This window comes from Ambystoma mexicanum, chromosome 6p (genome assembly GCF_040938575.1).
Source record: "Ambystoma mexicanum isolate Mex_15411 chromosome 6p, UKY_AmexF1_1, whole genome shotgun sequence".
Classification (NCBI taxonomy): domain Eukaryota; kingdom Metazoa; phylum Chordata; class Amphibia; order Caudata; family Ambystomatidae; genus Ambystoma; species Ambystoma mexicanum.
In genome coordinates, this window is record NC_090935.1 from 648,586,674 (window position 1) to 648,600,569 (window position 13,896).

At 46.5% G+C, this 13,896-nt stretch overlaps 1 protein-coding gene across 2 annotated transcripts in view; it reads right to left on the reverse strand.

Moving 5' to 3' along the window:
• The window catches only part of TNPO1 (transportin 1), a 1,970,728-nt gene that overhangs the window by 1,775,292 nt on the left and 181,540 nt on the right, over window positions 1-13,896 (reverse strand). The window lies entirely within an intron of this gene.

The window sequence follows — 13,896 nt, forward strand, 5'->3', positions numbered from 1 at the left end:
TGCTAGTTTTTTTGATAGTCTTGCATAGCACAACTTCTGCCATTTGTGAGGCCTTGTCGCTAGTTCCAGTAAGAGGGAGCAGAGAAGTTGAACTTCGTGGGATGGGAGAGGGAGGAAAGAAGCAAAAACTTGAAATCTATATTTTCAGTGTGCAGATAAGATTCTAAGCGAGTTGTGCAGGGGCACAAAGGGTGTTTGGTACCAGACAGGAGCCTGAAGTGGGAGAATGGAAGAACAGGCTCCCGTCCTTCACCTCTCGCGCTTGGCCTAGAGGGTCACGGCCCAGACACCCGCCGCGAGAAGAGTTTGTCCATTTACCAGACGACCAGGTACCCTGGTACAGGAACATACGGATGTGTCCACCTGCCTGCCCAACAGCCCGCACTGGCCATGCCGACACCTGCGGCTCGGATCAGCTAGACTAAAAACCACACGTCGTTAGAGATGCCATGACTACCTAGACAACGGGAAGCACATCTGTACAAGTATACACACTTAACATTTCCACACCAATCTACACGAAGAACATACTCAGTGCTCTGACGTAGGCGACAGGCATATTCACGGACGTGCATCTTTATTATTTTTACATAGGCTTTCAGAATGCAGAAACGCAAGATGCATCATGAACTCATCTATAACGCTTGCTCACGCTTCCCTTGAAACCCGTTACCACCATGAGAGGTATAATGGAAACACGATACTGGTCATGGAAATGTATGCTACTATAATCTAAAGCACCTATGCACCAAACAGACTACTTAAGCACCAGGCCCGAGTAGGCCTCAAACAAGAGCTCCCGTGGACATTAACAAAGCAAGAGTCAGGTTGCTGATCCTGCAGAAAGAACCCGATGGAGCAACCAGCCAAGGTCGCAATGTTGCAAGCCCACATCCAAGAACAAATCATCAAAGGCACGATGTTGCAACCTCGCACTCCGCGTACCAACGTTAAAGTCATATCTACAAATTAAACCAGACACACAGTGGAAAAGCAATATTAATTGTGCAGAATTCTGCCTCAAACACGGTCCCGCCTCACGTGACCAAGCCGAATCTGACGAGATGCCAAAACCCAGGAGAGAAAAGGCGTCTGGGTCCCTCACTACGAGACACAGGCCGAGACACTTGAAAGGCTCAATGGACACCTGCTACAGTGGGAGCGGTCAGCCTTCCACCTATGAATAAATCCTCACATTGTCTGCACGTACCCATATTGAAACATTGTTGCAAACACAGGTACACCGAGAGCTGGGAACAACGGTGGTCCCAGGCTGGGGAGCTCACGGATGCACCAATCAGAACATGGGGCTCTTATCTCAGACGTCAGTAACATTAGCCAATCCTCAGGAGCCTTCATGTAACAATTCTTATGTATCCAATTATAGGGACAACCCAGATATACCACCTGACTACACCTTGTCCACTAATATCATTCTCTATATGTGTACTATACTAACCCTACCACTCGAGTAACCAATTAAGAGTGGCGATAGGTTTTTTGTTAACTTTCTGAAGTGACGCAAGTAGCGCGTCATAATGCAGTAAAAAGGGACTGCGAGCCCCACGATTATGTGTGTGTCAGGACGGACGCGTACGCTCCTTGACCCATCCCTGCCGTTTTGTATAAATAAACAGCAGAGTCGCCTTGCTCCTTGTGTGTGTCTCATACTCTATCTCATCAGGGATAAACGGGAGGAGTTGGGGCCTCCCTGCCTGGAGGTCTGCGGACGGCCCGGCCGACCCCGGCAGAATTTCCCCCCGACAAGTTGGAGGCACTGCTGAGATCTGTTTAAGATCAACTTTTATTTTTAGTTTTTCCAGGCACTCCCGTTGCGAGGAGGCCCGGCGGCGCGGCCCCCTCTGCCGTTGCCCCCTTCTGAGGACTACAGGACCATCGCGGAGCCGCGAGAAGACCGGACAGCGCAATCCGGATATTGGCCCTCGGGAGCCGGTTGAGAAGTATCCCGCCCGCGGTCGGCGAGTGTCCAGACGTGGTCCAGACGAGGGGAGGTGGCGAGCCGCTTGGAGGGTGCACGCAGTCGAGCGGCCCTGCATCGAGAGAACTTGGTGAGCATGACACGCACAACAAGCAATGCGAAATTGTGAGGGAGGGGGAGGAAGTAAATAAGGGAGGGGGGAGGTATTGTAGAGATGTGCGGCGAAGGTTTAACTGAGTGTTGCTAATGGAATGAATGGTAGCAAAACGAGTGCGAGAACAGTCGGCTAACGTTACGCGAAAGAGGGGGGCGGGGCACGAAAACATCACGTGCAGCCGCTCGTAAGACACTGATGGTCTAAATTGCGACTAAGTGTGAGGGTGGGTGTGTGTGGTTTCCTACGACTTGACAGTTATTGATCAATGAGTAGATGAGGTTCCCTATTGTTCGAGCAAGAAACTCGATAGGTAGATGACGTTTCCCTGTGGGCGGTAGCTAGTTACATAGTTGCCCAAAACGGAAGATAATTGGCTGGTTAAGCCCTCCTGTTAAGGGGCGTATCACACGCGAGGCGACGCAGCGTGCGCAGTCCGGTTATATTATTGATGAGATTACCTTGTTCCAGGAGAGACAGGAAGACAGCTGTAGGGTTAGCGGGGTAGATTGCAAGTGTATTTTGAACTTAAAAAACATAACAAGAATATACCAGTAGCTCGAAGAAATCGGTGACGTCACCAGTAGGGATTTAATAGGATATCGCAAGCACAAGGAATTTTGGGTTTGAGAGTGGTGGGAAAGAGAAGCATGATAAAGGAGCTGGTACGGAGATAAACTATAAACCAGTGGATCGAAAAAAGGGGAAAGGGGCGTGGCTGCGCACGGAGAACGCCGGCCACGGCAAGTGTAAACGGGGGAGGAGAACGGAGAAACAGGACGACTGTATAAGATCATCGTAAGGGGTACGCAGCCGCAGGGGGCTGCGTGCGCTTCGGCCGCAGGGGGCCGTAGGGGAAGGAATATAATATAACATTATATTTATTATTATTGCATAATTTGTCAAAAGGATTGTCGAAAGTCCCCACACTTGCGGGGCGAGGTAAGCAATACAAGGTTGTATATCGTAAACTGCTAGTAAGGGGAAGGGTAACAAGGGGAGTGAATTTATGTCATACGGGAGAGGGTCGGGAGGGTGGGGGAACACCCTCACTACCCCACTACAGCACATATGCACCACACTGCCACCACATAGGGAGAAGTTAATTAAGTACAGCATAGAGTGGACCCAGGGGACAGATAACAAAATGTTAACACCATGGCCGCCTAATGGTAGTTTCGATCCATATGCCCAACATTCACTACTGAACCATCTGCACAATACATACAAGGGGAAGAAGTTGGCAAACCATGTGGAGGTGTTTAACTTATGGAGGATGTTCCAGGGGTCTCGACCAGGACCAAATGGAATGTTCACTATGGGGGAAACACCGGAAGAAAAGGAGATTAAGAAAGAAGGAACGGGTGGGGAAAAGGAGTGCGAAAGCACAAAGAATACGGGGAACGAAAGACAGGGAGGAGAAAAGATTGATAAATCAGACGACATAAAAAAGGAACCGAGCAATGGGACACCCATAACACCGGGAGTGAAAACAGAGGGAGGAGGGTTGTACCCTTTAAGAGAATTAGGAGAAATAGCAGGACAGTTAAGGGCGGCTGAAGGATACTCAAACCCGGCATACAGCCCTCCACCATATGTGGCTCATGGGAAGATTAGAGAAGAGCAGACTGTAGAGATAGGAAACGATGAGTGGATAGCTGCACAGATATTGTTGAAATTACGAGGCTCACTAACTGGAGAAGAAAGGGAGGCGGTAAGGAGAACAAACGAGGATAGTGCCAGAGAGAGTGAAATGAGGGGAGAGGAGCTACTACGGCAGAACGAAGAGATTTTGGAGGAAAGATTAGCAGAACTAAGGGATGAGCAGAATGAACTGATCAAACAACTTGAGCGGGAGGAAAGAGAGAGAGTGAGGAAAAGGAAAGAAGGTAAGGACGAATTGGAAAAATTAAGGGAACGAAGTGAGGAACAAAAGAGAGAAGCTGAAAGGGTAAAAGGAGCAGCAGATAGGGTATCAAGAGTAGTGCTGAGAGAGAAGAAGAAGGAAGAAGAAGAAAAGGAAAAAGAAATGGAAATATGGAGGAGGAGGATAATATCAGAGGCAACTAAGAAATATGAAGAGGGGAAGGTAATAGAGAGTATAGTAGAAAGAGAAAGGGTGAAATGGGAAAGGAAGAAAGAGGATGAAAGGATATTGGAACAGATGAGCAACGAAGTAATGGAGGAGTTGAAAAGGAAAAGGGAGGAAAATAGTAGGGAAATGGAGGAGAGGAGTGAAGGAGGAAGAGAAGAGAGGGGTTGGGAGAGTGAAAGATGGGGAGATGTATATAAAAGTAGAGAGGTAGCAACAACATCAGCACAAAGGGGAACAGTTGGTAACAACGGAAAGGGAGAAAGAGACCTAATAGACTTAAAAACAGTAACAATAAAAGGAAAAAAGGCAGAGTGGGGGGTGCCATTTATGAATGAATTTTGCAGTGAGGAGGAAGGAAGAGTGGAGAAGGATGGAAGGAAGAGTGAAAGGGAAAGCTTAGATAAACTATACCTTACTAGAACAAACAGATTCGCCCTGGATGAGTAGAAGATGGGAGGAGCTGGAGAGAAGTAAGGAGGAAGTGAAAAGAATAGGGGAAACACAAACCAATGAAACCACGCCACCCACATCACCATCGCACCCTCCCACGTCACGCCCTACATGTTCAACTACCGCGCGCTCTCTGCACAGAATAAAGCTCGCGCCCTTCATGAATGAACTTACACCTTATGCATGTCGGCTTAGGGACCTCCCTAGTCGCAGGCAAGACAGACAAATAAACATACCCATATTGAACACAGGAAATGATGAAAAAAGGGGAAAGGAAGAAGAGGGAGGTAGGAGCAGAGGTAGTAAGGAAGAATTTGAAGTAGTAAAAGAAATGGGGGAAGAGGAGGGGTGTGAAGACTCAACATTATGGAGCGTAAAGGGTGACACAAGACAGAATTTAATGCCACTGCTGGAGAGAGGAGGGGTTAGACCACAGTATGTACCTTGGAAACATACGGATAAGGAAAATATAAAATGTAGGCTCCCATCACTAAGTGGAGGTGCGGGTAAGTGGATATATGAAATGGAAAAACACACCGCAGGACAGAAACTAGCAGTAGGAGATGTGAAGGGCCTGTTAATATCAATATTAGGGGATAGAGCGGATGACATTTGGAAAAGAGCGGGATTCCATGGGGTAACAATAACGAACACATCGCATGATGGGGCACCATTTGCAAACTGCAGACATGCGCTATGGCAGGCACTGAGAGTGCAGTACCCAGACACATCAGACATAGGAGCCATTACTTCCCGTAAGATGGGTGAAAATGAGGATCCTGTTGATTATATCCAGGATGTTCAAGAGAAGTGGCGCATGGAAACTAGAGAACAATGGGACAAAACACCAGCCATATTTTATCATATACTAGTACAAGGGCTCCCAGAAGGAGTTCAAAAACAACTAAAGAAAGTAGTGGGGATGGAAGCAAAACCATGGCCAGAAATACAACTGACTATAGTACATCACTGCAGAACATGGCAAGGAAAAATGAAACAAAAGGAAGAGGATAGGAAAACAGAAGAGGCCAAATTAGTACAGAAAAAACTTACTAAATACACAATGGAAGGGGCACTAATAACTACGCCCACACCAATGGCCCAAAGCCCAACGCAAGTAGTGGCTGCACAAGATCCCGCACAAATAACGCCTCCACAAGGTGTAATACAGCAAGTGCCGCCTCTGCAATTACACGCACCAAACATGGGAGGAGGGTACCCAATGCAAGGAACTGGGTATTATAGTTATAACAGAGGGAGAGGAGGGTTTATGAGGGGGAGAGGATATGGATATAATACCCAACAACAGGCTGGGGGACTAAGAAATAACTACCCCACAGGGCAACCCGTATACCAGGACAACACAGGGAGCTTCCCATGGCAAAACAGGGAACCACCCGTGTGTTGGAGCTGCGGACTATTAGGACACATGTCACGTACATGTAGGGTCAGGCCAGGAACACCAGCATGGAATGAACAAGCACAACCTAGGACATTACAAGAACAGCAGGGCATACAACAACAGCAGACGTCACAAAAAGGGAGTGACCCACAACAACAAACAACACAACAGCCACAAACCTATTCACTGCCACAACAACAAATAAAACAGTACCTGCCACCGCCACAACAACAAGTAGCGTTAATACAACCACCACCCCAAAATGAACGAACACAATTGGGTGGGGTGACGGTGTTGGGACACAACCCTTACACAGGGAATGGCCAATCATTGTACCCCCAATAGGCCAGCCCACAGACGGCCTTGGTGTGTCCCATCCTGTCAGTAACACCTAATAGTGCGGAGGAACCACGCATAGAGGTAACGATAGGTGACAAAAAATTATAATTTCTTGTTGACACCGGAGCAACCCGGTCTTGCATAAGGGAAGGTAAATTTAAGATGTCAGGCGAAGCCATGAACACCCAAGGATTTTCTGGGGCTAAAGGGTTGGTTCCATTTACTGATAATGTTCCCTTATCTATTGGAGATTATGATCTGTCAGTTCCACTCTTGTATTATAGTGCCTCACCAGTAAATATACTGGGGAGGGACATAATGAACAGGTTGAACATGACGATCTCCTTTACAGAGGATGGCATAATTTGCTCTACTCCAGGGATTAACATGCTCGCAGCACGACAGATTTTGCAAGCATACTGTGGACAGACAGCGATTAGGGCGGAGCCAGTAGATGGCGAGATATTCCAATATGGCACTGACATGGCATTTGCATGGATGCCAGGGATAGAAGGGAAAATATGGAGGAGACCAGCAGCCTATCTATTCCGACCAGAAACACCAGGTAATGAACTAGAAGGGAAGGTGTTTGTAGTGGACATTGAGAGCATTATTGCAACAGCTGATTATGTTGCTGTGCACGCCCAAGATAAAGAAGGGAGAGCATGGAGGGCGGTGATAGCACTAGCAGAAGGATGTAGGCTGACCCAGGTGTCAGATGAAGAGCTGTTCTCAGAAGAAAAGGAAGAAAATGAAATGGTGTTCATGATGAGTGTAGAAATATGGCTAAGAGTGGCTCACAAACAAGTAGCACAGAAAATTGCAATGGCACTTGAGGCACCCGCAGGCACCCCAGTCCCATTTTTTAAGGAGGATATGTCAAAGGTGCCCAAATCATTATGGACTATTAGCCCTTATGACGTGGGATGCATAAAAAGCATAGGGGGTGTAAGGATAAATTGAAAAAAGGTGCGATACTACCAAGAGTTAAACAGTACCCATTGTCAAAAGAGGCAGATGAGGGCATATTTGAAACCATAACGGCCCTTATAAACAATGGCATATTGGTCCCCTCAGAATCACCATGTAACACAGCTGTGTACCCGGTGCGCAAGGCTAAAGGGGGGTCTTGGCGCTTCATACAGGACCTCAGACCCTTGAACAACATAGTAGAAGCAGAGTATCCAGTAACAGCAAACCCGGCCACAATATTGTGTGGCATTCCAGCAGAAGCATCACGATTTACAGTGATTGACCTTAAAAATGCTTTCTTCTCAATACCATTACACCCAGACTCACAAGATTTGACAAGCTTCACTTACCGAAATACAAAGTGGAAACATACCAGATTACCACAGGGGTATTGTGAATCACCCTCAATTTTCAATAGAGTAATACAGATGGATTTGGGTAACGTTGAGGTGGAAAGCACAGTGTTACAGTATGTGGATGACATAATAATTTGCAGTACAAACGAAATTAAATGTAGAGAGGACTCCTTAAAAATGTTGACGATACTGGCTGAAAAGGGGTACAAGGTAGACATGGAAAAGATACAATACTGTCAGGAACAGGTACTTTACATTGGTCAACTGATATCCCAACATGGAAGAAGGATTGCACCACAAAGAGCACAGGCCATCTCAAGCACTCCCGTGCCACAGACTGAGAGAACTGCAGCAATTTCTGGGGCTGTGCAACTACTGTAGAGCATGGGTATTTGATTACAGCTCATACATAGGACCCCTGCTTGAGGGTTTGAAGGAAGCAAATAAAGGGGAGAAAAAGTTGGGATGGACTATGGAAATGAGGGAGGCATTTGACGAATTAAAAGACGCGATATCAACTGCTCCAGTACTTGCATCCCCAGACTATGAGCGGCGCTTCTTTATATTTTCACATTGCGACTCAGCAGTGATGAAAGCAGTATTGGCCCAAAAAACTAGCATGGGCTATAAACCAGTAGCATTTTACAGCGGTCACTTAGACCCTATAATGTTAGGCCACTTCTCTTGTGAACAAGGTCTTGCTGCAGCTGCTTTTGCAGTAGAAAAAGCATCAGCAATAACTATGGGGTGTCCAACTACACTATTTGTGGAACATGCACTATTTGCGATATTGAATAAACCTAAGTCCACGTTAACGACACAGAGGGCATCAGGTTATGAGATTATTTTGTCTAAAGCTGAACTGGCAATTGTTAGATGTAGCACGGTTAACCCTGCAAGGTTCCTAGCAGAAGTAATTGAAGAGGGAGATTACGCCCACGACTGCACCCAAGTAACTGAAATATACTCATGTACTAGGAAAGTTGAAGAAAACGCACTAGAGGGAGGTGAGCTTTTGTTTATTGATGGGTCATCAACTATTGATCAAGGAGATGGGATACGAAGGACTGGGGCAGCAGTAGTAAAAATGGAGGCGCCGGTGTGTGTGGCTATGAAGTGTGTACAATTACCACAGCATTACTCTGCTCAAGCGGCGGAACTCGTTGCACTAATATTGGCATTAAAGGAAAGTTTTAATAAAAGAGTAACTATATATTCCGACAGTGCATATGTTACATCCACTGTCCACTCAGGGCTATCAAAATGGAGAAGGAGAGGGTTTAGGAGAGCTGATGGCACTCCAGTACAACATGCCCTCTTGTTGGCTGAACTAATTGAAGTAATAAACGACCCCCAAGAACTAGCCCTAGTAAAATGCACCGCACACACCAATGGAGAAGACTACGTTTCAAAAGGAAATGCAGCAGCAGACGCACATGCGAAATATGCTGCATATTTTGGTGAGATATGGAACCCCACAGACTCACAGAGAGGGAGAGGGAGGGGAATAGCGAGGGAGATGTTAATAAGAGAAGGGTACACCCATCTCCCAGCCACACAGATTATGGAGCTACAAGCGGCTGCACCAATGGCCGAAAAAGAAGTATGGGTGAAAAGAGGATGCACAATGTCACCAACCGACGCACTATGGCGCCAGGGTGGCACTGGGAAAGTTGTAATACCGTTGGCACTGTTAAATACCGCCTTGAGCCAATTACATCACCCTGCCCATACAGGCAAGGAAATAATTGCAGCACGAATTAGAGAAGATTGGTTTTGTCCCGAGTTAACCTCCCATGTGTCAAATTTTATCAGCAATTGCCTCACATGTCAACAGTTTACGGCCGGTCATACTCTAAAAGTGATAAGAGGTACAATACCCCGGCCAGAAGGACCTTTTCGGCACCTTCACATTGACTATGTTGATATGATCAACATCTGTCAAGGCAATAGGTATATGATTGTAGTAGTATGTCCATTTTCTAGGTGGATTGAAGCAGGGCCCTGTTCACACCCTGATGCGTTTAGAGCAGCCAAATTCATAGTAAGGGAGGTCTTCCCCAGGTGGGGAGTGTGCGAGGTGTTAAGATCAGACAACGGCCCCCATTTCGCAAATGAAATGTTCCAGCATATCACATCCCTGCTGAACATTAAACACAAATTTGCATGTGCATACCACCCACAGGCTAATGGTGTATGTGAACGCCTGAATGGCCTATTGAAGGAGGCAATTGCTAAAATACAACAAACAACAAAGAAAAGTTGGTTGTATTGCCTTCCGTTAGCATTGTTTGAACTTAGAAACAGGCCAGGGTCCGACCACCACCTCACCCCTCACGAAGTGGTTACTGGACGTCAAATGCGCCTTCCCCCAACACCAACGTCAAGGGCATTCACCGATAACGAAAGCTCAGCGAATGTGTTAGGAGATGAAATGTATCAATATGTGTCTTCTTTGATTACTAGTGTCGTGTTTGTGTCTCAACAGCTCGAGCGCACACGGGGCGGGTCTACCAGCAATCAAGAAAAAGACGAAAGTACGGAATTGGGAAAGGAGAACTCGTGCAAACTTGCCAAAGGTGACCACGTACTACTTCGCAATTTCAATAGAAGGTGGCACGAGAAGAGGTTCACTGGCCCCCATCTGGTAGAGGACGTATCAACAAGAGCAGTAAAACTAAAGGATAAGCGTGCCTGGAACCACCTACATGACGTAAAGATCTACAAACTGCAGACCCGCCCCAGCGCCAACGACAGGTCCGTTGGAAGAACAGCAACAATATCGCCGACAGCGGAAGAAAGTTCCACCACAGACAACGACCCAATTGTTCCCTCGGAGACAATAACTGACGAAGAAGGGGGTGACCCCCATACTGCCCACCCCATGATCACTCGCTCAAAGAGTAAAAATACTTCCGCCATCTGAGCGCAAACCCCCCCCATTGACTGCTAAGTACAGTTGTAACTAAAATTGAAGGACATTGCTTGCACCAATACACATGTAAACACGTGAATGTTCTCTTTTTCTCTCGCACATACAGGAACCGCGTAATATTGTATTGTTAAGAAAAGCTAATTAACAAGTTCAGTGTGCAGGTGTAGATGGTGCTGCCAGACGATAACTACCCAGAAGAATTGTCACACCAATTTGTATACGAAATAAAGAGGCCAACATACTTAAAAAGGAGAAGGGTACGTGTATACTACACAGCCTTCCTCCTGGCCATAGAATATTACATGCCCCACCTCCGCCCATACTTGCCGGTCCTAAGAGACCCATCACTTAGAGTAGCGTGGGAACAGCTCTTCGCCTGGGCACTGAATGATCACTTGATAGGGAGAGCTTAAAGGAAACAAAACTAACATTTAATAACGAGCACTTTTGAGAATTTTTAGGCGGGCAACTGTAACGTCGCAAGAATAAGCTGCCAGGACCGCAGCAAGGTAAGAGCAAAATGCCGGTGAAATTAGCATATGTAATAAAAATAATAGGGATTTTTATGATCACCGGATTCTTGGCTGCCTCTGTCTGGCAGTACAGCTATGCTATTGATTTTATTGCTGCACCCAAACTTAATATACCCCCGTCCCCTGCTGCAACAGGTGTTACGTCAGGTGGTAATCGTAATTTTGCACCCAAGCAAAATAGAGTTAAACGCAGCACGTACTCAGACAATAAAGGTATTGATAATTATGTACAAGATTCAGCACACGTCACAAACAACATATGGTACCAACACATGACCCGCATTGGTAAGCAGACAACTGAGGATAGCTGTTACGTTTGCTCATTAATACCATACGCCATGAGCGCTTCACGAACATTTGTTGCCACAGAAATAGATGAAAAAACAGCACAGTGCATAATATATTTGGCCCTGTTCCAAACGAAAGGAAGATTTCAAGGAACAGTAGTGCACATGACATGGAAAACACGAGACTCATACCCATATGAAAACAACTTCCTCAAGACCTATCTGAGTTATCACAAGACCAGTTTACATGCTGAAGCATTCAGGTACATAACAAGTGGCCCTGCAAAAGGAGAAACAAAGAAGGTAACACTGCAGTATCTACCATGTGATTGGTACGCAACTGAAGTTCCGGGTAAACAAGGATGCTGGGAGAGGCCGCTACTGACGATAACAGGAAAGGTGTTCCTGGGCAACAGCTGGGAGATAGGAGTGATTGGCAGCAACATGGTAACAAAAGAAACTATCTCAACTATCGAGACACACAATCATCGATGTTGGACGACGTGGATCAAGTATGTACCAATGCTCACGTGGGTAGAAGAAGATGAAGACCCGATAACTATACTACCATTGACTGCGCCTAAAGTATGCTACCAGCATAAAGGAGAGGTGGACGTAGGATATAACACCAATTGTGCAAGCGTGATGGAGTTGCCTGAGGGGGGAGCGGGAACAGCAGTAATAATGGACCATTATTGGGCCTGTGGAGAAAAGGCATATCATACACTGCCTCCCCTGTGGAATGGTGTGTGCACAATGGTACACGTCAATGTACCATCACTAGTGGTACCTAAGAAGCATGTCGATGTGGCGAAATTTCCTAAAATGGATGAAGGGGATAAGAGAAGAAAGAGATCTGCACCACTTCAGAAGGAGCAAGGAAACAGGACCAACAGCAATGATACTGTCCTAAACAGGAGAAAAAGACAAGGAGAGCCATTGACAGGAAATTACCTGTGGGGAAGGTCGGAAACGGAACTAACATCAATACCGCCAGAGCACAGACTATTCAGCAGAGCAGCAATGTTCTTCTCCTCAATAATACATCCGGGACTGCAGGCATACGCAAACCCAAAATGGCTCCAAATAACCAGGTGGGAACTAATGATGACCATCAATTCAACAGTAAATGGGTTCAACGCAATTAAAGAGGAGCTGCGAGCTGTAAGGATGGTAGCACTCCAGAACAGATATGTATTGGACCTTCTCACAGCAATGGAAGGAGGAGTTTGTGCAAAAATAGGACAATCTTGCTGCACGTTCATACCTGCCAACGATGCTGACAATGGTACACTGACAGAAGCAGTTTCACAATTGGCCCAGATGCACTCCAAAATGATGGACGAAAGTAACGGTGTAAACAAGGATAAGAGCTGGTTTTCACTATTATGGTCATGGATGCCATCTTGGCTGTCAGATGGACTGAAAATAATAGTGGGATGTGCTATTTTGGCTGGAGCTACCCTGATCATAATTAGATTTTGGAAGGCCCGGAAGGCACGTACGACTGACGAGTTGCTGGAAATGGTGGGAATGCACCCCTTAATGCCAGCAGATGACGGCCAGCATACAGGTGTGATAATACAAGAAAGGGAGAAGTTGCGCACCCAAATCATCACCAATCATCTAGACCCACCATCAGTGAAGATTGAGAACCCAAGGAACCCCAGGAGCTACATAGGAAGATGGGTATACTGTACTCCTGGAGGAACATGTGAATACATGTATTGGTCATTTGAAGATCATGTAAACCATTATGGACATCTCGGAGGGATAACTAAGATATGGAGGGTAAGAGGAGATAACGAGAAGGATATGTTTGTGGTCGACAGGTCGACCAGAGGGGGGACTGAAGTGGGAGAATGGAAGAACAGGCTCCCGTCCTTCACCTCTCGCGCTTGGCCTAGAGGGTCACGGCCCAGACACCCGCCGCGAGAAGAGTTTGTCCATTTACCAGACGACCAGGTACCCTGGTACAGGAACATACGGATGTGTCCACCTGCCTGCCCAACAGCCCGCACTGGCCATGCCGACACCTGCGGCTCGGATCAGCTAGACTAAAAACCACACGTCGTTAGAGATGCCATGACTACCTAGACAACGGGAAGCACATCTGTACAAGTATACACACTTAACATTTCCACACCAATCTACACGAAGAACATACTCAGTGCTCTGACGTAGGCGACAGGCATATTCACGGACGTGCATCTTTATTATTTTTACATAGGCTTTCAGAATGCAGAAACGCAAGATGCATCATGAACTCATCTATAACGCTTGCTCACGCTTCCCTTGAAACCCGTTACCACCATGAGAGGTATAATGGAAACACGATACTGGTCATGGAAATGTATGCTACTATAATCTAAAGCACCTATGCACCAAACAGACTACTTAAGCACCAGGCCCGAGTAGGCCTCAAACAAGAGCT